The sequence below is a fragment of the Rattus norvegicus genome, chromosome 3 (genome assembly GCF_021556685.1).
Source record: "Rattus norvegicus strain SHRSP/BbbUtx chromosome 3, alternate assembly SHRSP_T2T, whole genome shotgun sequence".
In the NCBI taxonomy this organism is placed as follows: domain Eukaryota; kingdom Metazoa; phylum Chordata; class Mammalia; order Rodentia; family Muridae; genus Rattus; species Rattus norvegicus.
The window spans coordinates 3,738,596-3,763,620 of NC_141536.1; the positions used below are offsets into that span (position 1 = coordinate 3,738,596).

The 25,025-nt window shown below is 43.8% G+C and overlaps 2 pseudogenes across 2 annotated transcripts in view; both read left to right on the forward strand.

Annotated features, from left to right (window-relative positions):
• The window catches only part of Nid2-ps16 (nidogen 2, pseudogene 15), a 1,080,338-nt pseudogene extending 1,072,615 nt beyond the window's left edge, over positions 1–7,723 (forward strand). The window contains 2 exon segments of the transcript NR_172213.1: positions 6,447–6,629; positions 7,175–7,723. The product of NR_172213.1 is annotated as a nidogen 2, pseudogene 15 (transcript).
• The window catches only part of LOC120101860 (nidogen-2-like), a 43,246-nt pseudogene that overhangs the window by 2,921 nt on the left and 15,300 nt on the right, over positions 1–25,025 (forward strand). Inside the window, 2 exon segments of the transcript NR_190560.1 lie at positions 5,700–5,782; positions 6,447–6,637. The product of NR_190560.1 is annotated as a nidogen-2-like (transcript).

Sequence of the window (25,025 nt, forward strand, 5' to 3'; positions counted from 1 at the left end):
AACACCCATAGGCACAGTAATTCTTTCATTACACCTTCCAAGTACTTGTGAAGTCAGGAACAAGGCAGAAAACACTTGCAGCAGTGGTCTTGGAAGACACAATCCCTCAGGCTTCATTTTCTAAGCTGTAGATTGACATGGTAGTGCTGACTTTTTAGGGTTGTCATGAGAATTAACCAAGGCGATGTGTTGTTCCTGCCATGTAACGATCTTGTGGTAGAACTCCTTTATGTAAGGACTTGGTTGTTTTATTTCATTTTATTCTCTCTCTGTGTGTGCATGTATGTGTACTTATATGTTTACGTGCTACATGTGAATATGTATGTCTATGTATGGTGAGTGTGTATGTAAATAATCTATGTTAATGCTGTATATGAAATTGTGTGTCTGCATGTTCATGATGTGTATGTATGTCTGCATTTGTGCATTATGTGTGTGTTTGTATATGTGTGTGTGTGATGTGTGTGTCTGTGTATGGTTTATGTGTATGATGCATGTATGTGCATAATGTGTGTGCTTGTGTGTGTCTGTATGGTGTGTTCATATGCATATGGTGTGTGCATGTTGTGTGTGAGTGTGTGGTGTTTGTATGGTATGTGCATACTGCATTGAGGCCACTTGTGTGTGCATGATATATATGTGGGGTGTGTGTATGGTATGTGTGTAGGACATGTATGGTATGTGGTTTTGTATGATTTATGTGTGCACGTAGCGGGGTGCACATGCAGAGATTGGGAGGAGATCCTCCCGGTACCAGTTCTCTCCTTTTACATGGGTTCCTGGAACTGAACTCGGATTTCAAGGCAAGGGATTTATTTACCTTTCGAGCCTTCTCTGGCCCTCTCTGTAAGTACTTTTTAAGTGGAGGTTTGTCCAAATTGCTGTTTTGGGTTTTTCCCCTTTGTTTTTCTTATCTTTTTGCAGGGGAATTTGGTGGGGAAAATTCTGTAGCTTTCTTGTTTTTTAACTTTTCCAAACATCCATATTGTTCTTCAGATATTGCCATAGGCTGAATGGGCTTCAGGACTTGTTCCATTCGATGAGGTTTTGAGCACAAGATGTGTTCTCAATTACTCCTGTGGAAGGCTCTTCTGAATACTTTGAAGACCGTGGGATTGAACTCTTGCTTCGATAGATTTTTTTTTTATTTTTGAGGTAGATTTTGGCACACAACAATCTCCTTTGCCTGGAAGATTCTGTGATCGCTACATAGTTTTCTGACATCTGGTATAGCAATATTAATATTAGTCACTGGAAATGACATCAGATGAATAATATCTTTACCGTGTGAAATGTTTCTGCTCTCTTCATTCCCTCCAGGATGTTCACGTTGGGTATGACAGAGTGTTCTACCTGGCATGCAAGAATGGCATGGTGCAACTGCATTGAAAAAAAATGAACAAATAAAGTGTTTGTTCATTTAGTTAATCTGAGATTTCTTAAACTGTCACTTCATAGAGCAAAGAGGTTATGGCTGGAAGATCTGAGTAATGATGGGTACCGTTTGTTGTTGTTGTTTTGTTGTGGTTGTGGTTGTTGTTGTTGTTGTTGTTGTTGTTGTTGCTCTGTGTGTTTTTGGTGTCAGGGGAAGGCTGTTGTGTTCTCACTGGGGAAGAGGGTGTTATCTAGAACTGAGTTAGATAGTATGTGGAAGGTTTTTGTTGATGAGGAATTTCATTTGGGTTGGAAGGACCACAGGAATGGGAACCGAGAGTGAGTGGTAGGAGAGCTTGCCCTAGTCTGGGCTGCATCCTGGGAGAGGGATGGGAGCGTGGAAGTTGCTTCAGGAAAGGATGGAAACATTGTATCTGTAGCCAGGAAACAGAGAAAGATGGGAGTTTCTAAGCTTTCTTCTTTGTATGCAGTGCAAGCCTGAGCCCAGGGAATGGTGGTGTCTATATTTAGGGTGGGTCTTCCCTCCTTAATTAATCTAGTCAAGATACTTTATCAGAGACATGCCTGGTGACTGTTTCCTGGATGGTTGTAGATAGCGTCAGATTGACAGCTAATAGTATGCATCACAGCTGGTCCCTGGATGCTTTTACATGGAATGGTGGGTGTTGAGTTGGTGCAGAGGTGACAGTTGTTGATCAAGAACTTTGGATTTAGCTGGAGCTCTTAATTTATGAAGCTAGAGTCCACAGAAACAGTACGTGTGTAATTTACCACATGTCAGTGAAGACAGAGAGGATAGAGAATAACTAGATATATGAAAATGGGTTGAAGAAAACTGCTTAGGTGTCCTTGAAGACTACATATGAAGGAGGATACACTATGCCATCGTGAAAGCATTAGGCATTCTCTTAACTCTGCAGTACAGGGGTGAATTTGGAATACCCCAAGCACATCAGTATCCCCATGGGAATGGGGAAAAAGTAACATACAAAGTGGTGGTTGGTGTTCACACCAAACATCGGAGGCCAGAAACAGTGGCCTTACACCTCCATAGAATGTGTCCTTAAAGAAGACTGAGCATTGAACTTTGTCCCCCAGGAAGGAATCACCTCATTTCTTATTTTGGTATCATTTTGGTAAGGCTGAATAGACAAATCCCTTGTTGTAAAGATGTCATTCTGCTGGTTGATGTTTTACCCTTGTTGGATGGTATGTTTGAGAAGCCTTCTGGTTTTCTGTCTGAACAGGAAACTGGAAACCTTGCAGCTGGGCAACTCTGACCTGATCCTCTTTGTACTGCTCCCCACCCTGTGGAGAGCTCCTCTCCTAGCTGGCACTCTCTCTTTCTCTTTGGGGAGGTTGGGAGGCCATGACTCTTGTACAGGTTTTGGCAGTGCAACTGAGGGCTTACCTTCAGAACCGGTGTGGAGGACTCTTGGAAAATTTGTCTCTGGGAATGTGAGGGCCTTTCCCTTTGGAAAAGAGTCAGACAGACAGTGTCTCTAAGGGGGGGCTCTTCAGAGCCTATGAAGTGGCCTCTTAGCGATTCTGTGTGGAAGTCTGTAGCCCTGACAAGGGGTCCATGTGGCAGATTTCAAGCAGCTCAACTCTTCCGGAATGTACTTTGGGATCACAAACTATATTAAAAGGAAGTTTTTGTTGTTTTTTCCTCTGTTATTTGCCTCTTTTAGTGGGGATGAGGAAATTAAAAACTTGCCATCTGAAGTGAGTGCTTTGCCAAAAGGTGACACAGAAGAGACATAGAGCAAAAAAGACACTACATGTGCAGATCTCCAGGTTAAAAGTCGGGTTCTCCCATCACAGTCTCCTCACTTCTTCCCAGACCTCCTCGCCACTGCCTTCTGATCTCCACATGTAGACAGCCCTTATCATATGGAATTTCTGTAAATTTAGAACCTTGGTTCTCCCTTATCTTGTGAAGTTGATTGTGGCCACCATACCAGGAGCCTCCACAGTTGGTTATTTAAGGATGGGATTATTAGTTCGGCTTTTTCTCTCCTACTTGAACTTTGTTGTTACTGAAATAAAGCTTTCTCAGCCTCTGGCCCTACCCTGACTGATGATGGATGATGCATGTTCTTCGTGTACCTGAGTTTGAAACTTAGAGGGGTTGACCTTTGTGGGGAGGGTCAAGCCCCGCAGATGACATACTTGAGGACTACAGCTGCAACAAATGTAGAATGTGGGGACTGAATTCATGAACTCTTTTTTGAAAAACAAGGAAGGTAAGCAGACTCTTCCATTTAGAGAATACAGAGGAGCTACAGAGGTTTTTTTTTTGAAACTATATTAATATCTGCATTTCTTTGTCTTATTACCCAAACCTCAAAGTATTACGTGTCAGAAAGGTAAAATTAACATTTGAGATGTTCTAGAACAAGGCAGAAAAAAACACAAGGAAACATTTGTTCCTTGTATTCAGTTTTGAGGTTCTTGCTGTGTCAGTTTGTCTTGTTTAGCAAAATGAAGAGGTAATGATACCAATAAGTGATTTCTTTTCCTTCTTGTCATCCACCGTCTTTATAAAGCGAGTATTTGTAAGAGAAATGTCTCCCCAGTTCCCTATTAAATTGTAAAGCATATATGATCTAGTGAGAGAAGCCAACTACAGAGTCTAAGACAGTGGAGCATCCCTTAACTAATCCTTTGGTGGAAGAAGGTGGTAATGGCACAAAAGGTCCCTTTGAAACTCAGTAAATGAAATATCAGGGAGTAATTCCACAGTCACCCTGGTGTTAATTCAGACTCCAACTCTCATCTAGGTCTGCTTTGCCTCCCACAGTGTTTATCTTCATCCATTGGCTGCCACTGTGATGCTACCCAACCCCACTCTGATGTCCTGGACACTCTCCTTTTTCTGTGGCCTCTGCCACCATGCCTGTCCCCAGTCACTCTCCTAAAATTCCAGTCCTGGCTGTTTCTCTCTCCTATAATTCAGGCTCTTGGGGCATAGTTTTTTGGCTCTTTCCTGACTGCAGCATCAAACATAATGTGGTTTAGCAGGTACCCAACCCCGATGAATTAATATTCAGATGGGTTAGTGAGTGGAGGTCAAAGCCAAACCAGACAACCAACAGGAGCCAAATACATACTGGAAAACCAACATAGTGGGTGCCGAAGGATGGAAGGGGTTCCGCAGGGAATCACAGTCCTCGACCCCCAGGAGGCAGTGCTTGCTGGTTAGGATTTTCTTGGTGCAGGGAAATATGGACACAGCATCAAAGCACTTAGTAGGAGTGGGGACCCTTAAACACTGTGTAGAGGGCTTAGTGGAGCTGAGCCTGGGAAGGGAGATTGGGTCAGAGCAGGTGTCCTGGAATGGCTTGTTTGGTAGAGTTCAGATGACTGTCTATTGCAGGGGATGAGCTGTTGGGTCTGGCTGGCTTCCACCATTAATCATTGTCCGACCTTAAGCAAGCCCCTGGGTCTCTTTCTTCATCTGCAATGTGACAAGATAACTCGTGTTGTAAAGAGATTGAAAAGGAAAGGGAGTTTGGCTGTGAAATCAATAAGGATGCCTTTTGATCAGCTGCTTCCTGACTGAGTGTGGCCTGCAGTAGGCAATGGGTGGATGCATAGATGGATGGATGCATGTCTTGCTGGATGCACAGATGTTGGATTCATTCATGGATGGATGGATGCATGGCTGGCTGGCTGGATGCATGCTGGATGGATGCATAGATGGATGGATGCATGCATGCATAGATGGATGAGTGCATGGTTTCCTGGATGCATGCTGGATGGATGCATTGATGGATGGATGGATAGATGGATGCATAGATGGGGATGGATGCATGGATGTTGGATTCATGGATGGATAGATGGATGCCTAGATGGATGGATGCATGGCTTGCTGGACGCATGGATGGTTGGATGCATGGATGGATGGATGCATGGGTGGGTGCATGCATGGATGCTAATATGATATATGGATGTGAAAGCCATTCAGACACAAAATAAGAACTGAGGGTATAGGAATGAGCAAGTCAATTTTGTTCCTTGTCCAGAATTCTCAAAAGAGTTTGGACTGGAAAGCTTACAACCTTAACACTTTTAAATACACTGTTTTAATGATATTTGTTGAGAATTTCATACATTGATACAGTATATTTCAGTATATCCACTTCACCCCCTGTATTTGTTCTAATAATCCCTTGAATATAGCGAAGCCTACTCATGAGTGAGGGGCCACCACTGCAGCATGGTCCACTCACTAGGGACCATACCCCTAAAGAAAACCCTCCCCTAGCACTTCTCAAGTGACAGAATCTTCTCAACTGCAGGCAGGGGCTTCAGTGCCCTACCACATCTGTGCTGGAATGTTGAGTGGTTTGCTCTTCTGCTGGACACCAACTGCACTGAGTTTGTGAGTTCAACGACCATATCATGAGAACATGTCATTGTTTTGATCCAACTCCTTCCGACCTTTGGCTCTTAAACTCTTTCCACCTCTTTTCTTTCCAATATTCCCTGAGCCTTGAGGGAACTTGATACAGTGGGAGCTTCTGTGGCTGAGCTCTCCACAGAGAGTTCATTCTCAATACTCGGACTAGTTATGAATGTGTATTAACTACCATCCACTGTATGAAGATGCTCCCCCAATGACCAGCGAGAGCTGTGTTAATCTATGAGTTTGTAACTGGTATAGTTTGATACTATACATCCATTTAAGAAAATAGTAGTTATGGTTCACTCCCAGGGCTTATGAGCCTGTCTGCCATGGTTTTCCTGACCAGATTTAGAATGCCAGGCAAAAGTTTCCTCTTGTAGTGCAGACCTTAAATCCACCCAGAAAATGATTGGTGATCCTCATTACATTCCTGCCATTTATGGTGCACCCAGGAGTACATCTTGCCAGGGCTTTTGTTATGTAGCCCTGAGTAGTCACAGTGGAGTGAGAATAGTCTGCATAGCATCTTCTAGCATCATAAAGGGTAGCTAGCAGGGGTGGAAGCTTCCTGCTAAGTACTGTGCAGGCAGGTCTGTGTGATTTCTTCAAGTTCTTTGACCTACTTGTGTGGTGTCATCAGCTATAGGATCTTACCATCACATTCTGATGGGTAGCCCTGAGCAATGAGAATTGACAACTCTGGTATCATCTCTGTGACATCCTCGACCAACAACTTGAGAGCAAGGTGTCCTACATCTAGCTCTGGACTTTTTGAGAACTTGTAGCCAATGGAAGGAGAATTACCCACCTTGTAACGTTCGTTGTAAGTTGGTAAGTAGCTTTTCATATGGCTTTTGTATTTTAATGTTCTGGACGTTTTACCTACTTGTATGTCTGTGTGAGGCTGTCAGAAGTCCTGGAACTGAAGTTACAAGCAGGGGTGAGTTACCATGGGTGAGTAGGTGCTGGGAATTGAACCCAGGACCTCTGGAAGAGGAGCCTGTGCCCTTAACTGTCCGTCTCTCTGGCCCTTCATATGGTTTTTTCAAATATCCTTAGTCTTAGTTAGTTCTTCTTCATCCTCTTCCCTGCAATCCTAAAGATTTTAAACCAGTTTTTCATTTGTGCATAATTTAGCTCTTGATCTAAATTGGTAGAAAAGATTAAAAAATAACACATGGCTTACAAAATTATATTTGTAATTTGAAGAGGGGATTCTAAAGGAGATTATGTTCAAAAACAACATGGGGAAATCCAAAAAAGGATCTGGCCTCTGCCCCCTTTTTGGAACACCTTACCTGTGTTCTGATTTTCTTCTTTTGTTTATTTCTTTATTTAAGGGTGTCTGCAATTCCTTTTTGTCCACAGCTGAACACTTTCCAGGCCGTTCTGGCATCCTATGAATGTGATTCCTATGCCCTCTTTCTCTATCCTGCCAATGGTCTTCAGTTTTTGGAACTCACCCCAAAGAATCATACAGTGTCCATCTGCAGGTTCCTGCTAAGGTGGGATTCTGCCAAGGGGAAGCAGATGACGTGAAGAGAAAAGCCTTGTATTTCAGCCTGACTAACAGTGAGAAGTCGGTGAAGAATCTCTACCAGGGAGTAATGTGGAGTGTGTGACTGTGCTATGCACTGGAAGGACATTTAGGAGGGACACTATCTCTAGTGGCCAGAAACTATTTGATAATAACCTTTGGTGGCTTCTAAGAAAGGCGCTGGTTGAAAACCAAGAGCTAAGCTGGACCTCTGGAGCTTCAGGCTGTCCAAAATTTAAAAGATACTTTCTTTTTCCTGCACTATCTGTCAGGCATAGAAACCAGAACCAGCAGTGATTATATGTTTTTGCATAACTACTGGGATTTGCTGTGAAAAACATTGTTCTTGGGGCTACATAAAAATATCCAGTCATAACTAACTGCCTCAGTGGACGCTTTTCAGGTTAATGATTTCTGGAGAGGAGGCATCATAGTTCAGTCTTTCAAACAGGTATTGTTAAGGATTAAATTATGAGTACTATAATGGGGGGGAGGTAGATGAGGCTTTTAGTCGTCTCAGGTTTCTCCTGGCACCATCACCAGAAATCATGCTGACTGGTTTACCCACAGCGTTTCCAGAGACAAATCCATTTCTTAGTCTCCCCAGTGGGTTATTCTGCTAGTGCTGCAATAGGCTATTCTGCAGGTGTCTGTCCAGTTGGTGCTCCTAAGAGACTATTGACTTCAGGTGGGCTCTTTTGTCTTTGTATTTTGCAATACTAGCTTAGCCCACAGTAGTTACTTTGTGGCTTCCCATAGTTGCTTCTCATTCAAACTAGATCGTGGGCAGATAGAGTGACAGAGCAAAAATTTGCCGATCACTTTATCTGCAGAGCATTGTGATAAAACCCTTGCAGATATTATCTTAATTAAAACTCTCTCAACTTATAGGCGGTAAGTATAACTATCTTCTCAGTTTTACCAATAGTCTTACCGAAATTACGAAAGGTGCTTATGTCAGAGTTAAATGGCCGAGCCATAGTCAATACAGCTCTGAAGTATGGATACAGGGGTGATCTCTTATGCAGAGTAGATAGGGTGTTTCTTACTTGGATTTCATGTTACCTGGTTGTTTGTATTTTGGTTCATTTTATCAGTCACTCCGGTTACAGCTCACTCTGCCCCTCTCCTGCAATTTTGATATTTCTGGAAAGCATCAAAGGAAATAGTGAAGAACCGGAGTGAATGGATGACAGTGTTTGTGTGCGTGTGCGTGTGCGTGTGCGTGTGCGTGTGCGTCTGCGTGTGTGTGTGTGAGCACGTGTATGAAGGCCTTTATGGCTCTAGACAACTGTCTCCTCACATGCTTTTGCACACACACACAGGCACAGACACATGCACACGCACACGCACAGCAGCTTCTTATGGCTATGCAGGTACCAATTCTCAATCTAATACTCTGTGATTCTTGGTCCTTCCCAGATTCTGTTGGTGTCCAGGGGCTCTGCCTTTAAAAATCATAGTATTTCAAGCACTCAGCCTTATTTCCAAGGTTCTACATACAAGTGTCCCCTCCTGTTCTGTGATCCGTACCGGGTGTAGGTCTCCATCTCACCCTAGTCTGTGTAGTCTAGACTCTAGAACAGACTTAGCAGTTGGCCTCTATCCTTTCTCCTCTAACTTCTTACCCTCTAGCTTAAAGACTCTGTCTCCCCAGGTTGTACCTAGAGCTCCTTGGAAGGAGGGCTGAGTGCTTGAAATACTACAATTTTTAAGACACAGGCGTGTGCCAGAAAGGAGCAGCGTGAGACATGACCAGAGTGATTGACAAATTTGGTGTGCCTCACGCTTAATAAAATGAGACAAACTACAGACAATGGAATAACATAAAACGCAAGGCAGAATTATCCTACCACTACTCGGAGTGACAACTCTGCTACCTCCCCTTTCAGCGTGGGCTTTGCCTCCCATTCAGTGTTTGCATACTTAACACTGTCTCCTAGGCTTCTTTCCTCCAGATTCTGTCAGTATCGTTGTCTTAAGGGTTGAAACATTGCATCACACATGCCCAGCATTGAGGACAACATTTGTAAACTAAAGTAGCTAAGGATCATGGTCCTAGCTCCCTCTGGATGCTTTGCTGTACTCCTCCAAGGAGAAGAACATTTTCCTAGTCCTGGAATCTCTTCCTCCAACAGAGGTCATACATTATTCATGTTTGCAGGCCTCTTATGAAACATGCATATTCAGGTAGGGAAGAGAGTAGTTCCTGGGAAGGGATTAGTCCCAGGCAGGCCAGCATGGCTGTTCTGTTTTGTGATACAGTTTTTCTTTCTAGGAGACAAATTCTATCTGTGAGCATTCATAAACAACCTCAGTGTGGAGGGTAAATTAACTGTTTAGATTCCCACCAGGCACTGTGGCAAATGCCAGGATATTGATTTATGTCTCATTAGAAGGCATTTATTTAGCTCCACTCTTGCATGATTTGTATTTTCCTTCTCTTTGAAGCTTTGAAGCTGTCCACTTCCAAACTCAAGAGGTTTCCCAGCTGCAATACCCTGCTGTGGGATGGGCTGGGGCTCCAGGGTCTCTTCTTACTGATTGGTTTCAGTTTTTAAAATTACATTACTGTGTGGGAGTTGGGGTTGGACGCAGCTGTTGGGGAGATGTCTGGGTCGGAATCCAGATTGTCACAGTTTGTGCTCTCCCCCTACCACGTGGATTCTGGGTATAGCTCTAAGCTCTTGTAGGTAAGTGGCTTTCCCTGCTAAGTCATTTTTTCAGCCTGGAGTTTTGTCTTCTGTGGTGTGTTTTATTTGCAACCCTAATTTCTACGAGCACCAACTGAGGGAAAGAGTTGAAGCTCTGCTGGTAGAACATTGCCTAGGGGACACAAAGCCCAGAGTTTTGACCTTGGTGCCACACAAACAGGGTTTAGTATCACACCTGGTATCCCAGTGTTTGGGAGGTGCAGGCAGGAGGAATAGAAGCTCAAGGTTATCATCAGCTACATGAGACTGTGTCTCAAAAAATGAAAAGAAACCTTAGCAATTGAATATGACAAATCACAGAAGGGACGAACACTGACCTGATTGGGGAGGAGAGAGTTTATTTGGTTTACTGTCCTGGGTCACACAGTGCATTAGGGGAGCCAAGGCAGGAACTAAAGCAAGACAGGAACCTAGAAGGAGGTAGGAACTGGAGCAGAAATCATGGGGGAACATTATTATTGGCTTGGTTCCTCTGTCTTACTCAGCCTGATTTCTCACACAACCAGAGATGGTACCCTAGGGTGGTATCACCCATAGTGAACTGCTCTTCCTCCTACCAATCATTAACCAAGAAAGCGCCCCTCCCCCAGACTTGCCTTCAGGCATGTGTGATTGAGGCAATCTCTTCTCAGGTCTGCATCAGGGTGAAGAAATCCAGCCAGTACAGCAGAGTATGGTGAATACATTTGGGTACAGGTAGTGGCTCGTGGACAGTGCACAGAATGAGAGATAGATAGAGAACTGAAGAAAACCTCAACTCTCCTCATTATTGCAGTAGAAACCGAGACTAGAATGATGAATACTTGCCCCAGTGAACAAAGATCTCGTTATATGATTCAGTGGATCTTAATACTTCTTTTTAGCCATTCCCTCTTATTCTTGATTGTTGACTTTTGAGGAAATTGCATAGTCTGGGATAATTTGAGCTTTGGTATTTCGTGCAAACAGAGGATTGATATCATTGGTTAGGTCCCGTTTTCCAGAGTCATTTTTTTTCTCCATCTTTGTTAAATTGGGTATTTTTTATTTACATTTCAATTGTTATTACCTTTCCTGGTTTTCAGGCCAACATCCCCCTAACACCTTTCCCCTCCCACTCTATATGGGTGTTACCCTCCCCATCCTCCCCCCATTACTGCCCTGCCCCCAACAATCACGTTCACTGGAGGTTCAGTCTTGGCAGGATGAAGGGCTTCCCCTTCCACTGGTGCCCTTACTAGGCTATTCAATGTTACCTATGCAGTTGGAGCCCAGGGTCAGTCTTTGGGTAGTGACTTAGTCACCTGAAGCTCTGGTTGGTTGGCATTGTTGTTCATATGGGGTCTCAAGCCCCTTCAAGCTCTTTCAGTCCTTTTTCTGATGCCTTCAATGGGGTGGTCCCATTCTCGGTTCAGTGGTTTGCTGCTGGCATTCACCTATGCATTTGCCATATTCTGGCTGTGTCTCTCAGGAGAGATCTACATCCAGTTCCTGTCAGCCTGCACTTCTTTGTTTCATCCATCTTATCTAGTTCGGTGGGTGTATATATATGGGCCACATGTGGGGCAGGCTCTGAATGGGCATTCCTTCAGCCTTCCAGAGCCTTCCTAGCCCGAGCTTTCTCTTACGGTTAGGAGTCATCTTACACATGGCTGTCCTCTTCACAGCAAGCGTACCATTGACACTGAGATAGTAGGTGACTGAGCTGGCAAGAGTAGTGCCACATCCCAGCAGAAGATCTAGAGTTTCAGGATAGCTGGGACTATCTGGTGAGACTCCTGAGAAAAGAGATTCTTGGGAACTAACAGGGGTTCATGGTCTACTCTACAGAGAAAATGAAGATCTGTTCCCAAATACTGAGCCTCATTTTGATTAATACATTTGTATCTTACCCATGTTGAACTTTTGCTCAAAAATTGTTTTAGACTTGGTCATTAAAAAGTCCTGATAGATCTATCATCCTCTGTCATGAATACATTAGTCCATGTGAATCAGAGTACACAGAGATGTTTGTAAGACAAAGTTTCTTGTTAGCATGAAATTCTTGCCGTGGCTTTGCCAACTTTGGGCTGTATGATCTGAAGATTAGCTAACCCCTCAAAACCAACTTTTTCCTCACTAAGATCTAGCACAGCTACCACCCCTATCTTGCAGAGCACAGTGAAGACTGATAAGTACTGGTGTAGGCACGGCTTGTAGAAATCAGTATTATTTAAGTGTTTTAGGAATTTTAAGCTTAAGTAAGCTTGAGTCCGATTTAAGTTTTCATTCTCATCGAGAAAGCATAAAATATTCTTGCATTCCATGTTTGATCTCAAGACAGCCAGGTTTTTGACAGAATATTTGATTTGGGCTTCTGGTGCAGACATATAACCTGATGGCTTAGTGTTCCATACACAATGCCAAACAAAAGGCAGCTTATAACAAAGTTCCTGTATGGTATTTATCTCAGTTACTTAGAAGCTTTGCTTCTGTTTGACATAGCATGGAAAGTTTGGCTTTGATCGTTAAAGTCTTTTGATTTCAATATGAATTCTGAAGGAGGATGAATGGACTGGTTACAATCCACTCTTTCCACTGTTCTTAGACTAAGCAACCTGGGGATTCCTGGGGCATGGGCCTTTCACTTCAGCAGCAGGCTGGCCCTGGACAATGTCTGGCCAGCCACGGTCAGAGGTGACCATTCCACAGCCTGCTCCTCAGCGCTGGAGCACTCCTTCCACCATGCTGCAGCCCTGGAGATCTGTACTAAGGATAGTTGCAATTACCACAATGAGAATGGAGAGGATGTAGAATACCCACCAATTGAACCAGGGCAGGCCCTGGAAGGCCACAGGAGAATCGATGTATTGATGTGTCTTTCAAATCAAAGGCTAATTCGAGCTTTGTGGATGTTGGCACCACGTCTCCAGAGTCTGATCACGCTTCTCCTTTGCCACACCCAGCACCTGGTAACTGGCCATCCTACCGGGAAACAGAATCGGCTTCTTTGGTCCATCAAATCAAACAGGGGCCACCTGTGGGAGAGGTAGAGGTCCTGGATTTCAAGGACCCAGCATTGCTTTTGGATCCAATGGGCACCAGAACCCCAGCTCCTCCACAGGCAGATGCAGCTTTCCTAACTCCAGGCAGGAAAGACCTTGGGAACAGAAAACCCCAGTCCTATCCAGAGGCACGGCCAGTGCTTTCACAGCCAGATGTTCCCGCCGCTCCTTTGGAAGGAGAAATCCTTCCTAATTACCCCGTGTCTGGTACATGCCACCCCTGAGTGGAGGGAGGTATGTGGTAGGACTGGATGACCACGTGAGTTCTAAAGCTCAAGGCAAGTGCATTGAAAAACTGGGCATTTGAGGTTTTGTTTAAAGAAAATATAGCAGAGTTGACAAACTAGACATGGTCATTCACCTGGGCCCATTCCTGTACCAGTCAGGCTGGGACAGGCTGGGGCAGTCTGAGACAGAAAGATTTTCTAGGTTCAAGAGTAGCCTGGGCCATATAGAGAATTCTAGGCCAGCCTGGATTATACAGCCAGCTCTCCTCCCAAGTGTAATGAAAATTTTCGGTTTGCAAGTTCAGAGAAGGTGAACCATGTCGAGGCTTCATAGGCATTGCAGGATAGTGGGTACAGCCATTTAACTTTGACTGTGGTAGTTAGCTGTGCAGGCTTAGGCAAACATGCTGAAGAGCCTTAGGGAGAGAACATGGTATAGACACCTGTGTCTGCTATTAGTTCTGGTTCTTGTCCCCATAGCTGTGGCCTTCACCTCCCCTGAACCACCTTAACCTGGTTCTGTGACTCACTAGCACTAAAGGTAGCAGGAAGAAGGCAGGGGAATGCCCAGAGGGAACAACTTTTCATCCACCCTGATGGAGTGGGAAACTGGTCCTAGATTCATCCTCCCCCACACCTATCTCCCGCTCTCCCTGCTCAATGATCTCTGCCAGGAGGATGTGTCAGAGGTCATACCTCTCTCCACAGCATTTCAACTTCACAGTTTTTCTGTCCGTGTATTGACAAAAACATTAACCTAGCAGAGAGGACCTTCTGGTTCTGCTGGGACATTTTCTGCAGGTTCAGGGGTTGTTTAGAGAAATAGTTCAGGAGGGAAGAAAACACTTTGTGTTTAACAGAGTATAGAGTAATAGTTAGGGGAGGACCGTTGTTGTCAAGTTTGAATCTTGGCCATGCTAAGGCAACTTATTTCACCCTCAGGTCTCTGATTTTCATTTATAAACGTATTGCCAGGATTTGTTGTTAGTATATGTTATGTTTTGATTGTCTGCATTAGTCTGTTCCTCAGAAGACAATTAAGACCATCATTACTAATCTTTAGAGGATTTAAAACATAGCAAACTGGAGGATGGGGGGGGGGGAGTAACAGCTGGGCTGGAAAACAGAGAAACTGAAAACAGAAAGTCTCATTAAAAAGCTTATGCCTCCTGGCTCCTTTTCTGCTTGATGAAGTTTGATGAGCATTTGTTTTTGTTAAAGCCAAAGGCATGGATTTCTTTTAAACGTTCTAGAACTTTCAAATTCTTCTAACAATCTCCTAAAATATTCAGTGTGAGTTTTTTCTATCTAAAGAGATTTAAAGGCACGAATCAAAAATTTCCTCAAAGGGATTTTGTGTTACAGATGGGTTTTTGAGTGGCCTTTTGTTGGGGGTTGTATTTTCCTGGCCCAGGAAGAGCACACAGTTATTGGAAAGTGGTTGTATGTACAGTTGTCTGAAACCTGAGGAGCGGGCTATGGCCCAGCACAAAACTGTAAACTGATGTAAAACCTTCAGAGAGTTTTCTTTTGCAATCGGTCATGGTTCTTGAAGCGTGAACTTTGTAGATGATAATGTGTCACAGTGTCAAAGGTTGTGCGTGGCTGTTTAAGAGCTCAGAAAGGCCTGAAATGGAACCAGTCACTGGGAACTGAGGGTAACAGCATAACCCAGGAGGGACATGATCTGTGGTATTTAATCAGCTGCCAAATGTAGTCAATGCTGACATCTAAATGCTAGAATGGTTATGAAAAAGACTTTCAGGGGGAGATTGTCCAACTGGAAGCTTCTAAGTCTTAGAGGAGAAAAATACTTTTAAATTTTATTTAAAAAAATATTTATGTGTGTTCATGTGTACAAGTTCATGTGTGGGAAAGCCTAGCCCTTAAGAAAGAATGTTTGGTGAGCTGTGTGAACCATAGAAACATGTAATTGTTATTATTTATGTTCAGAGGAAACACTGTTCTCCCGGAGGTTTATCCAGCAGCTGTGGGCTTACTCTGGGCAGCTGTTGACATGGGGCTGAGACCTTCTAGTACCAGCTCAAGGTAGGAAATTTGAGGCTTCTGGTAGTGGATGGAATTGAGTTACCCTGCAGCTCTGTTGTGTAGTTTGAAGACAGATGCTGTTTGAACCTTATTTTCTGAACAGAGAGCACCCTTCTCAATAAATTTTAACTTCCCCTTTAAGCATATAGGATTTGGTTTGCTGAGTCAGGGAATTAGGATTTTGTTAAAGGCTCAGAAAATTTCTCTTCTTTTTAGTATTGTTTTCATTAGGGTGTGTGTGTGTGTGTGTGTGTGTGTGTGTGTGTGTGTGTGTGTGTGTGTCTGTGTTTGTGTGTGTGTCTGTGCACGCCTGCCTGCCTGCCTGCCTGTGCATATGTATATGTGTTGTATAGGCCCCATAGGCATAGGAATAGGAGAGGTGCTCTGAAGTGGCCCCAGGGCAGCTTATGCAGCATGATGGTATAGACAGGTTCCATGCTGCCACCCTGAGCAGTGTTTCTGTGTCCTGAGAGCTGGCTGCAGCCCTGCTCATATTGGGAGCTTTCAATTCCAGGCTGCAGTAGGTTTTTGGTTGTCACAGCAGAGAGTATCTGCATTCTCACCTCCAGGGAGGTGGACTCCACTTGCAGAGAGAGAGAGAGAGAGAGAGAGAGAGAGAGAGAGAGAGAGATTCATGGGGAAAGGCTGCAGCGCATTTGTTAGTCTCAGTAGACTGAGCAGCTGTGAACTTTCCCTTCACTAAGGCCATCCCTAACTCAAGCATCAGGAACTGTTCCCTACAGCTTTTACTCTGGACTGAGCTCACCCTCCCTGTTGCCTGCCCTGATCCTCAGCTTCCACCTGGTTCCCAGCAGCTACACAAACAGACCAGTTCTTTTAGTCTGAGGCAGGGATTCTGTTGCAGCTTTCAACCTGGAGTAGCAAGCGCTGCTGAGGTGCTGGGGTCCTCGCAGCTGGGAGAACTGAAGTAGAGGAGGAAGGTGTGGCCAGGTCGAAAGCTCTGGGCCAGGGTGTGGTGGTCTCACAGGTGGCCATTTCTGAGCACCTTCTCCACTGCTGTTCTTAACCCCCTGGCTTCTGATACTCGAAGGCCTCTTCTGACATTCCCATAGTGACGCAGGAAGGGGAGGGTTCTGTGGGCAGCAAGTAGACACACCACCCAATCCGGATCAGACGACCCAAGGGTGTCTGTTAGCCCCGCCTCCGCCCCTCCCCCATGTCCCACCTCCAGACTGCTGCCAAGCTGCTCAAGTGGTTCTAGCTGTTGGTGGGGTCCTGCAGATGTGATAGGCTCCTCCTCTCCAGCCCCTCCTCCCCACCCACCTCTCAGGCCCTCCTGGGATAGCTGTCCTCCTCTGGGGCCCTGTACTTGCTCCCAGCCATGGTGGCTAGGCTCACTGCGCTCCTCCTTTACCTCGTTTTCTCCTTGGCCATCCTGGTCCAGACAGGTAAGGTGAGTGAGGGCTGGGGCACCCGGGGACCCCGCCCTGGTGCCTGGGGGTCGCTCTGTTCATGAGCGACTTTGTCTCTACCTGGCTGGCCTGAGGTGTGGCATCGGGGTAGGAATAGGGAGACCTGGCTGCTCTGGGCCTAGGGGTGAGGGTCTAAGATTTTCTGGAACTGAACCAACTCTGAATTGAAGATGAGGGATGGGACCTTCTTAGGGCTGGTATGAAAACACTAGGATGTTAAAATCCTAGCCAAGTATTAGTGATAACAGCTGTCCCCAGCAGTGTACCTTGGGAAAAACCTTGGAAAAAGCAGTCATTTTGAAAATTGGCCTTGAGGCCACCTGCAGCAAAAGCATCTGGAGAGCTTCCCAGGAGACTCTCTAGCCACTTTCATCGGGAACTCGGAGGGTTAGTAGAGCAACAAAGGGAAATTAGGGTGGGGGTGACTTGTACTTCTTAACAGCATCTTACGTGCTTTTGGTGTCTGTCCCTACACTTCTAGAGACTCTGGTCATATTTTGTGGAGGAGGTGGACACAGAAATTGTGCTGAATCAAGGGAACACGTTTCTTTCACCTTGTGCAACTCAATTTATAGACCAGGCCTAAGTGGCATCACCTGGGGTCTAAGGTTAGAAATGCAGTAGCTCCTGAGTTACTGTGTCAGATTCAATGACCTATTTAGCATAGTAATCAGATCCCCAGGAATTTGCAGGCACATTCAAGTCTGAGTAGTGTCTTCTTATGATAAATACAATCTTAAGCATGGACCAGCAGAGTGTTCTTTCATTTATTATGTCCGGTCTCCACATCAGGAGGGGAAAAATGGCTTCAAGAAAACACTGCAATTGTAGTTGATTCAAAGCAGCATTATGCTTTGAGCTTTCTAAAAATGAAGGCAAACCCAACCAGTGAGAAACATAGGCTTAGGCAAACCAAACTTGGCCTTAGCACTGACTTCTAGCAAGGTTTATGTCACATATAAGGAACACTGGGAAAGAGAACTCCTTGCCCAGGTCATTATGATAAATGAATGAATGAATGAATGAATGAATGAATGAATGAATGAAGAAATGGTTTTCTTAAGGCAATTCTGTTGGTGTTGGTACAAGAACCTTTCAGTGAGCTACAGAGAGATGGCCAGTCTGGGTTCTGGGTTCTAAGAACTGATGCTGCAGAGGGTAAAGACAGCCAACACTTGTATCTCTGCGATGACAATGTGGTAGAGGAAGAAACCCAGCATAAATGTCAGATCTATGTCATGGACTGCTAAGGAGGGAAGAAAGCAAACAATCACAGGGATAAAGAGTGGCTCATGATTTTAGTCTCCCTTTGGGGATAAAATTTTTATTGTCTAGTGTCTTTTTGTAGAGAAAAGTATCCAGTAGCTCAACTTATCCTTGAGCTTTGTGTCCCAAACACTGCGGGAGATGCCTGAGACTGTAAATGTCAATTGTTTTTCCTTTGCTGAGTTGAATCGCAAAGCCCTGTGCATGGTAGATAATTGCATCTTATAGCATGGAGGTTTTGAAACTAGACTGTGAATGCCCTTAGGTTTTCCTGCTTTGAAGTGAGAGAGATGGGGGAAGCTGGTAGAGGTGAAGTCATACAGTGAATAATTGGCGGCTAGGGTTTGCTCCCAGGCTTCTGTGACTCCACAGTCACCATCTAAAAACATGCGGCGTAATTCATTTAGACCTGGAGGCTGCCCCACTTCTAACCTTCTGTGGCTTTTTGAAAATGAGTTCTCTAAACCCGTTCAATCAGTCCATATAATGAGTAATAATCGCAAAAGATGTCTCTGGTCCAGGAATGTGTCCATCTTAGATCAAGTACTACTCCCTGGTGTTTTTGTGCCCATCGTATGCCTTCCATCCTTGTTTGCTTCCTTTCTTTTTTTTAAAAGATAGAGTCTCAAATTTGCTATGTGTTCAAAGCTGGCCTTGAACTCTTGATCCTCCTGCCTCTGCTTCCTGAGACCTAGGCTTAGATTCCTGATTCTCTTGCCTCTCCCACCTGAGACTTGGAGTTTCACTTATGTGCCACCATGTCTGACATGCATCTTGTTTTGAATCAACACTACAACTGTTTAGGTTAGATATCCTCACTTCCAAGTAAGGGGACTGTGGCTACAGGTCAGAAAGAATGGCAGGGTTCAACCAGATAAGAACGCCACTCTCTGACCTTTTTGTTTTGTTTCGTTTGACCTAAGAATACTGAACCAGAAGTATCTTTGCTTTAAAGGTAGGGACCTAATTTTTCTGTAGCAGGGTCCAGGGAGCTCTGCCCCAGTGTCCCTTTATTCTTGTTCATGGTCCTCAGTAATGGGTTGTACCTGAACAACCCTAGAAGGCATGCCAAAGCTTCCAGAAGCACTTTGGCACTCCTGGAGGGTTCCAATGTCCCTCCAGGCGCTAGGAAGTAGCAACACATTTTAGCTCTCAAAAGTTGAAAGGGTGATTAAAACGTCACTCTATAGAGACCAAGGGGAGTTAATGTTAATGTGTTCTACCACTTCTGAAACATCTTCTCAGGACAGGTGCATCACACACATGTATGCCATGCACCAACCTGGGAAGGTTGCCACAGTTACCTGCTCTGACACTCAATGTACATAGTGAATTTTTTCAAACTGCTTTGCAATTCTATCTTGCCATAGTCAGGACCATCCAATCAGATAGACAGCTCTCAATGGACAAACTATAAATAGCTAATAAATATTTGAGGAAATGTTCAATATCCTAGGTCTTTGGGGAAATGCAAATTGAAATTGCTTGAGCTTAGAATGGTGTTGATGAGGATGGGGTGGGGGCGGCTTACTCAAGATTGGGGCAGCCACTGTGGAAATTAGTATGCGGTTCCTCAAAACCTGTGAATAGAACTCCCATATGATTCAGCTTCACCACTCCTGTGCATGTACCTAAAGGACCTTAAGTCAACAGACCATGAAGATAGCTGTGCACCATGTTTGTGATTATTCCCAATAGCCAGGGTATGGAACCAGTCTAGACTCCCAGAAGTTGACAGGTAGCTAATGACAATGTGGTACATACATGCACATAATGGAGTTTTGAGATGATTATCTTTATAATTCTTTTTATTATTATTTTACTATTGGGGTATATATGTCTAGTCACACTGCAGGGTACACATGGAAGTCAAAGGACAAGTTTCTTTAGTTGATTGTCTTCTTCCACCCTACAGGTCCCAAGGATCAAACTCAGGTTATCAGGCTTGATGGCAAGTGCCTCTACCTACTGAACCATTTTACCAGCCTCACAATGGATATCATTCATCTGTGAAAGAAAAAGTTATATTCCTTGCTGGAAAATGGATAGAACTGGATATGATCATGTTAAGTAAAAGACGTCACCCCGAAAAACAAATACCCAAGTTTTTCCCCTCATGTGCTAAGTCTATATGTGGATCCATGTATATATTTATATGCATAAGACATGAAGATAAAGCAGGACTGTTGAGAAGAGGTAAGGGAGTAGTAATGTGGCAAGAAAAAGAGGAGGTTAATAGGGAAAAGATAAATAGAACCTTTTTCTCAGATGTGAAATCAGAAGGGAGACTAAGTAGTGGATAATGGGGAGAGTGAGCATGAGTGGAGTATGAAATGTCATAATCAAGCCCATTACTTTATATGTTAAGTTTTAAAACAAAATAAAAGAACTGGTCAGTAACAGTAGGACTGTTGGTCCTATGTAAGCAACATGTAGCTCCAAAGGCTTTAGCAACCTTTTGGGGACATTACTATTCGTTTCTTCAGTAATACCATGGGGATGACGGCCCTTTTCTCCTGGTGTGGCAGTTATCAGGATTAAATAAATGTGTCTAAAGTCCTCAGCACAGGACCTACCTTCCAGTAGCCCCTTTCAGATTAGTACAAATTAATCTTACTTCTTCGATATTCCCAGCAACATTTTAATAAATACACTTTGCAAATCCTGACAGTGTTGTTTACATGAAATGGTCAGAGATCTCACACCTATACAAAGAAAAAGGGGGAAGGGGATGATGGCAAGTGACAGCTTAAAGGGCAAAGGCTTTGGGAAGTAATAAAAACCTTCTAGAAATAGAGAAAGGTAATGCTGTATGTTCTTAAAGTATCATAAAAATCATTGAATTAGACACATTGAAAGGGTGACTTGTGTGATGTGAGCTCTATATTCATTTAAAATAATCCCCAAAGGCTGAAGATTTCGCTCATTGTCAGGTAGAATATATATTTAGCATGTGCAAGGCCCTAGGTTCTATCTTCAGTCCCAGAAAAAGAAAGGAATGAGTAGATAAATGTAAGTTTTTTAAAACGTAAGCTGGATGTGATGGCCTATGTCTGTAATCTCAGCATTTGGGGATGATGCAGAAGGATTGCTGTAAGTTTGAGAGCAGTCTAGATTACGTGATGAGGTCCACACTAGCCTACGGAAAGGAAAGGAATCGAAAATACCACATCATGTCCAATAGAAAAAAATGCTTTCCTAATTATACCCTACATGGTGACACATGCCTTTTAATCTCAGTGCTCCAGGAGCTGAGTCAGGAGGATCTTGAATTTGGGGCTAGACTCCCCTCAGCAAACAGCCAACCAGAATAAGGTGTACATAATTGTGGGTAAGAGCACAATGACCCCAGTGCTAATTATACTGAGTGGACAGGCTGGGTTCCTAACAGGAACTTGTGCACTGATTTGGGGGTATCAAGCTTTATACATGTGCCCCAGAAAGAGTGTGGGATTGGCTTCAAGCTCCTTGAGTGCCTTCATCAGTCCTGGGAATTGGGCATCATGAGGACAGAGAGAATTTTCTTTCCCTCAGTGGTACTAGGGTCACCATTTTGTCAGCTAGTCCTCCACAGGGTCTAGAGCCTCATTCTTGAGACGTTTGATAAGTTTTCAGCCCCTCCTTTGGTGGTATAGGCCACGTCTTCATTTTTCAGTACAAGACAGACACCAGGTACCTGTATCAAGTGTACAGAAGCCATTTGAATGGATATTTGTGGGTAGCAACAAAAATAAAGTTATGGTTGGGGGTCTCCACAGCATGAGAAATGGTGTTAAAGGGTCACAGTGTGAGATGACAAGAAAAAGGCTGCTCAGAGGGGCCTGAAGCCAGGAGCTTCACTGGGTTCTGAGAGTAGACTTTCTAGACACACTGAGTTTCCTGTCTCCAGTTGTGCTTCCTACCTGATGGTTTGGCTTTTCCAACTTTATGTCTACTGTCACTTTGTACATTTTTAATGTTGTTCCTCTGCTGCTCTTGGGTTCCCAGAAAGCCTGGCTCAGAGGCTCCTGAACCTTTGTTTATTCTAGACTCAGCTCTCCCAGTAGCCTTCTCAGAGGTCCAGTGACTGAGGATTTGGTGTTCTAAAGTAGGTATATATAAGATCACCATTGGATTTCTGGTGAATGTCTGTAATCTCAACACTCAGGAGGTGGAGGCAGGAGAACCAGGACTTCAAGGCTAGCCTCAACTACACAGCCAATTAGAGGCTACCCGCTGGTATATGAAACCTTGACTCCACTTTTCCATACATCTGCATATCTGCCCTTTGTGGCCTTCACAGTCACACAGTGTTGCTTTCATTGAACTCTACACATTGTAAGTCCCATTGGATGGTGGAGAGTCTAGGTCACGGTACATATTCCACCATGAAAGTGGAGGAGTGTCCAATGAATTTTAGCCCCAGTTTCTCAACAGGCACAAACTCATGGAGTTGTAGGGTCCTGCTGAAATGCTGCACCCCTAAAGTTCTCCCCAGTCTTCCCAGTGGCAGTGACTGTATACCTCTAGCATGAAGCTGGTCCCTTTAGTTCTTTGAGTAGCAATGACCATTAGAGGTATTTGGTGACCTGCACATCTCTTTATTTCTAGCACTTTGAATGAGGCCATGATGTGTCTGTCAATTGTCGGTTGTCACGTTCCCCCTCCATTGGGGTTGGGTGTGAGCTAGTTGGATCCAAAGATTTTTCTAGAATTTTCTCTATGGTGAGGCTTCATACAGAGAGTACAATGTCCAGTGGGACAGCTCCCTTAGTGGAATTGGCAGAGCATCCGTCTTCAGAAGTCTAGATCAGGAGCTGGGGCAACCTGGGGGCCCTTGTCTATGACAGAGAAAAGTTACTTAGGTTTGCCTTTTTCTAGATGCAGACAGCAGAGCAGTTCCTTAGCACCAGGCCTTTGAATTTTAGCCTGGAACTTGTATGTGGGTTGGGGTAGCATAGTGTGAGAAACCTGTCTAGCATATACGAGGTTCTGGGTTCCAGGAAGTAGTGGTGGGGCAATAACAGGAAAAGGAAAGTTGCTTGATTGATCGTAGATATCTTGTAAGCAAGGGAAATGTGGGTGCTGTCCTGTGTGGTGTAAGATGTTTGGCACATAATCTCTTGCTTTTACCCAGCAGGTACAGCACCCTGCTCACTTGCCTTGCAACCTGAAGATGACTGCAGAGAGCATCCAGTGTGTGCCAAGCAGTAGATTTCTACTGGTGGAGCATCAGTGATACTGACAAAGATGTCTATCTCATGACTCTTGAGATATCTCTATATGCATGTGGTTCTAGGGCTGAGAAGGAGGAGAGCCTTGTACATACCACGCAGGTGCTCTACTACTGCCAAGACACAGCCTAGACCTTGGCAGAGTTTTTCAGAGACAGGATATCTGTGTGTATGTAATGCTATTCTTGAACTTATAAGCCCCTCCTGCTTCTGCAATGAAATGCAAGGATAAAGGTTTCAGACAGCTTGCAGATGTGTTTTTGTTGTCATTTTTTGTTTTTTTGTTTTTTGTTTTTTGTTTTTTTTACAGTTCCCTCTCTTGATTTCAATATACTCAAACACCAAGGTTTTCTGTTTTCCTTGCTGCCTTAGTACAGATGTGTTGGAAGAATTGAGGTCAGGGGCCATCTTTGTGGGTTGGTGTCAGCTCCACTCATCTCAGACCTACCCTGGACTCTGGTGAGCTTTGGCTGTCCTAACTGTATAGCAAGTCACTGAGATGGGTAGATGTTAGGTCTCGCCAGTCTCAGTGCATGATGACTTTTATTTTATTTTTGGTTTTGTTGTTTTTTGTTTGTTGTTTAATTTGAAAATCTTTTATAACAAAAGTTTTTAAAAAATGTACTTTGATGGCTAGTGGAAGATGCACTCTGTCTTATGCCTTTAAAATCTATTTTAACGTGTCATATGATAAATATCAATAGTCAGAAACCATATTTAAAAAGCACATGAAGGTCTTCAAGTGTTTTAGCATCTAGGGATGTAAGACCAAAAAGTTTGATGCTTCCTTTGGCAAAATTATACTCAGGAGAGTGGTTTCTGCTGTGCACAGTGTTTATCACTTTATTGTTATGAAGTGATACCCAACTATCTCCTGTGGCTGTTTTGGTTCTGGTCACCAGCAGCGTACTGAAGTAGCCATTGTGTAATGGCCTTGTCAGCACTTGTCAACTTTATCATGATCTAAACCCGCAAGATTTAGACATTTATTATACAATTATATTATAATTATTTATTTGTAATTATATTTAGTTTACATGCTTCCAATTACTACGGAGTTGTCTAAGATAGTTTCTTCTTTAAGGAATTGCCTGGTCAAGCCTTTGGCTCAGTTCCTTGTGTATATTTTCTCCTGGTTCCTGCTCACAATGCTCTTTTTTCATGTTTTCTTTGCTGTATTTTTTTCATTTTTTTTATTATCATTACAATATCTATCTATTGATCTGTCTGTCTGTCTGTCAATCTATCCAAGTCATTCCCATTGTTTGCCCTAATCTTAAGTAGTATATTTCTTTATTTCTTTATTGACTTATTTTAAAAAGTCAGTATCTTTTGTTTATCAAGTCATGGACTTTGTGTTAACAGACAAGGATGTAAAATATTCTTCTTTGCTCTCAGTTTATAATCTAGTACAACAAAACCAAGAGAATATAATATAAACAAGGGATTGAACCTAGCATAGTCGCTTACTAGCCAAATGCTTCTGAGCTCTATGCACAGCCCCAACCTTGTCTTTCTAAAATTATGCTTTGTTTTTGAGATCTACTTGCCTGCAAGTTTCTGCCACTTACAGCTGAGAATAAAATTTTCAAAGTTTTAAATGCTATTAGGATTCCTCCCCACTGCCGTTGATTTTTTATTTTTTAGAGAAGATCTTCCTGGGTAGCTCAGTCTGCCATGAAATCTCAACCCTCCGCCTTAGGGTTTACAGTGCTGCCACTGGAGGCCTGCCCCACTATGCCTGGCCTACCTTGGGC